This window comes from Triticum aestivum, chromosome 3B (assembly GCF_018294505.1).
Source record: "Triticum aestivum cultivar Chinese Spring chromosome 3B, IWGSC CS RefSeq v2.1, whole genome shotgun sequence".
Lineage (NCBI taxonomy): Eukaryota > Viridiplantae > Streptophyta > Magnoliopsida > Poales > Poaceae > Triticum > Triticum aestivum.
The window spans coordinates 414818431-414822346 of record NC_057801.1 but is presented as its reverse complement, the minus strand read 5'-3'; positions in this window follow the sequence as shown (position 1 = coordinate 414822346).

Sequence of the window (3916 nt, the reverse complement as noted above, 5' to 3'; positions counted from 1 at the left end):
CGGTTATGTGGCAGATGGGAATTTGTTAATGTCTGGTTGTAGATAACTTGACACCAGATCCGAATTAAAATGCATCAACTGCGTGTGTAGCCATGATGGTCTCTTCTCGGTGGAGTCCGGGAAGTGAACACGGTTTATGTGTTATGATTGACGTAAGTAGGAGTTCAGGATCACCTCTTGATCATTTCTAGTTGACGACCGTTCCTTTGCTTCTCTTCTCGCTCTTATTTGCGTATGTTAGCCACCATATCTTGCTTAGCCACTGCTGCAACCTCACCACTTTACCCCTTTCTTTCCCATTAAGCTTTGCCAGTCTTGATACCCATGGTAATGGGATTGCTGAGTCCTCGTGGCTCACATATTACTACAACCACAGTTGCAGGTACAGGTTATGCGATGATCATGACGCGAGAGTGATGTTTGCTTGTTTTGGAGTTCTTCTGCTTCTTCTTCGATCAGGGGAAAGGTTCCAGGTCGGCAGCCTGGGCTAGCAGGGTGGATGTCGTTTGAGCTTCTGTTTGTGTTTCATCCATAGTCGGATGTTGGTCTTATGTATGATGTATTGTTGTATTCATGTGGCATTGTATGCCTCTTGTATGTATCCCCATCTATTATGTAATGTTGATGTAATGATATCCACCTTGCAAAAGCGTTTCAATATGCGGTTCTATCCTTGGTGGGACCTTCGAGTCTCTTTAGAATAGTATTGCATATTGGGCGTGACAAGTTGGTATCAGAGCCTCGACCGACCCTAGGATCCCCCTTGATTGATCGTGTAGTTCGGACGTTGTTGAGTCTAGAAGAAAACTGTTTTCGGAGTCTAGTTATATCGGAGAGTAGGAATTCTTTTAACTCCTCTAACCCTTCGTCGTTCTGGTGAGGAATCTTGACGTAGGTGTTTTGAATTACTCCTCTTCCCTTCAAATTTTTCTTTAGGATCATGTGGTTAGTTTCGTGAGTTGTCCATCCTCTTTTGTCCGGTGCATCTCTCGTCAAGTCGACTCGAACCTCTTTGTCTTTTGCGAGATCAATCCTCAGCCTTTTTTCAATCGACGTTGTTTTTCCCCATCTGAGGTTGTCCTTGTTTTTCTTTCCCACCCGCCCACCCTTTTTCTTATCGGAGCCGGAGTCCATAATCGAGTATCCATCCTACTCGTGTGAAGCCTTTGTTTTCTTTCAACCGGTGTTTTCTCTTCAAGTTATTCGTCCGTTCCCCCTTCCAAGTTGCCTTTGTTTTTTCCCGCCCTCCCACCCTCTTCTTCCTGGAGTTTGAGTCTCTTTCGACCAGCAATTCCATTCGTGTGGAGCCTCTTCAGTCTTCCCTCAATTATTTCAACCGGTGAATTCTCGCCTCGTTCGTCATTCTTCATCTCTTTTTCTTCTCTGGTGGATTCAATTCAAGTTTTTCGGGTTGATCATATTCTTTTCCGTAGCTCAAGTGTTCTACCTGCTCGTTCGCCTCTCGCCAGTTTATCCTTCCGGAGTGTTGAAGACATCTCAGGAGATTCGTTTGTGTTCTAATTAAGTCGATGTTGTCACCTCATTCAAATACTTCAATTGTTCCGGTGCATCATCTACCTCTTCAACATCCCTTTCCAACGGTGTTTTCTCTTTAGTGGGCCCTAACCCACAGGTCTTTTCCCAGGATCCTACCTGACTCTTCTAATTCTCCCGGAGTTATTCTCAAATTCCTTTTGAGTGTGAAGTAAGAATGGATCCCATCAGTCACATGCCTTCTCCAAGATCTCGTTCAAATTCTTTTCATTGTTGGCTCAACCTCTTCACTTTTTCGTTTCCTCGGAGTGCCTTAGCAATTTTGGTGGTGTTCCTCGTCGTCATTCTCAATATTTGAAGACCGAAGAAGAGATTTCCTCTAAATCTTGTCCGTTCTCTCAGAGATTTGTGGTGCTAGGTTGTCGCTGTCCTCTTATTGTTTCCAATCGTGTGATTCTTTCCTTACCTATCTGGAGTATTTCAGGAGTTGATTTCTGTTTCGCTCAAAAGGAGGCCATCGTTCTAGAAGAATTCTTCGTCCTCACATTTCAGCTACCGTTATCCAATTATCCCGGTGCTTCATTCAAGTGTTCTTTAATCAGCTCATGATTTCTTTGTTCTTTGGCATCTAAATCCCCTCTAGCATATTGGTTCTTCTAATTCTTCCCGGTGATTCATTCTCTTTTCTTCATTCTTTTTGAATTCTTACGGTGGTTCATTCAAAATTCTTTTTCCTTGATTATCATTTTTAATTCATTCTTTCTTTCCAATCCTACCGGTGGTTCATGAAGACTTTCTCAAGTTTTGTGCTATACCCCCCTTAATCCTTTTCAAGAAGAATAAGTAGTATGAAAAATCCATTGCTTGTCATCAATTTAATTTGATGAAGGATAAGCATACAATAAATCTTATTCTTATATCCTCCAAGCAAGTAATCCCTTCCTTCAGACTTTGTTCTTGAGGAATAAATTCTAGTTCCAAGTCTTCTCATCTTTTCTTTTCCGGAGTTCAAATTTCCTCGGCCATCTCGTCGGAACCTCCATCTAAATCATCGCAAGACTTTTATCTTATTCTTTCCATCCCTCAATTCAGTCTCATCATCTTTGGTTACCGAAGTCCATCTCAGTGGCTCATCATGATTTAATTGTTTCTTCAAGAGTTCATCAAGATTTTGTTGGAGGAGTTCAATTATCTTTTCTTCTTGCGTCTCGAAGTGTAATTAAATCTCCGTATTCTTCTGAAGTGGAGTTTTGCATTTCTTCGTTCCTCTAACCTATCCAATCATTTCCGTTTGTGGTCGGTTATCACCTCATAATTTTGAGATGTTATCCATAAGTCCACGACAAGCATATTCTTTTCGTTGTTGATTTTCTCAACGACTCCGCCTAAACCTTCCTTCTAAAGATGCTTTCAATTTAGTTCGTGGCACAAGTTGTCATTTTCTTCTCCGTTCTTTTCATTCAACTCTTTCAATTCTTGCCGGAGGTTCTGTGTCATGTCTTCATCAAGTATCATTCCATCCTCTCAAGCTTGTGTTCTATTCCTCCATGTTTTAGCCGGAGTGCTGCCTAAATCCTTTTCAGTCGTATTCATTTCTTATCTCGTTCTAACCGGAGTGGTTTCATAGTCTATCTGATTCAGTGAGCTTTCGATTCTCGTCATTCTCGTCATTCCTCTCTTCTTCTCGAGTGCTCTCGATTCTTTGCTTCTTCTCTTGAGTACTTGCTTCACCTCATCCTTTTTCCCTTCCGTCTCGGTCCTAAGATCTTGGGACGAGATCTCTTGTTAGTGGAGGAGAGTTGTAACGCCCCGGATTCGATGCGCCAGGTGTCCGCCAGTTATTCGTCGTCAGTGTCATGTCATTTGCTTGCGTGTTGCATTTTATCTTGTCATCATGTGCATCTCATTTTGCATACTTGTTTGTCTCATGCATCCCAGCATTTTCCCCGTTGTCCATTTTGCAATCCGACACTCCTATGTCCTCCGGCGTTCCCCTTTTGTCTCTTGTTGTGAGCGGGTGTTAAACGTTCTCGGAATGGACCTAGGTTTGCCAAGCGGCCTTGGTACACCACCGGTAGACCGCCTGTCAAGTTTCGTGCCATTTGGAGTCCGTTTGATACCCCAACGGTTAACCGGGTAACCGTAAATCCCACTTTTGTGTGCAGCCCAACACCCATATCAAAGTGGCCCAAAACCCATCCTAACCCCCTCCATGCTCTCGGTTGTTCGATCACGATCGTGTGGGTGAAAACTGCTCCCCATTTGTACTCTCCTAGCTCCCTCTACCTATAAAAACGTTCCCTCCCCCTCCATTTTCGGGAAAAACCCTAGCTCCCCTCACCTCCCGCCGTCGGACGCGTCCGTTCGCGCCGGACATGTCCGCCGCCGTCGCCTCCAGCCAACCCGTGAGCGCCACGTGTCC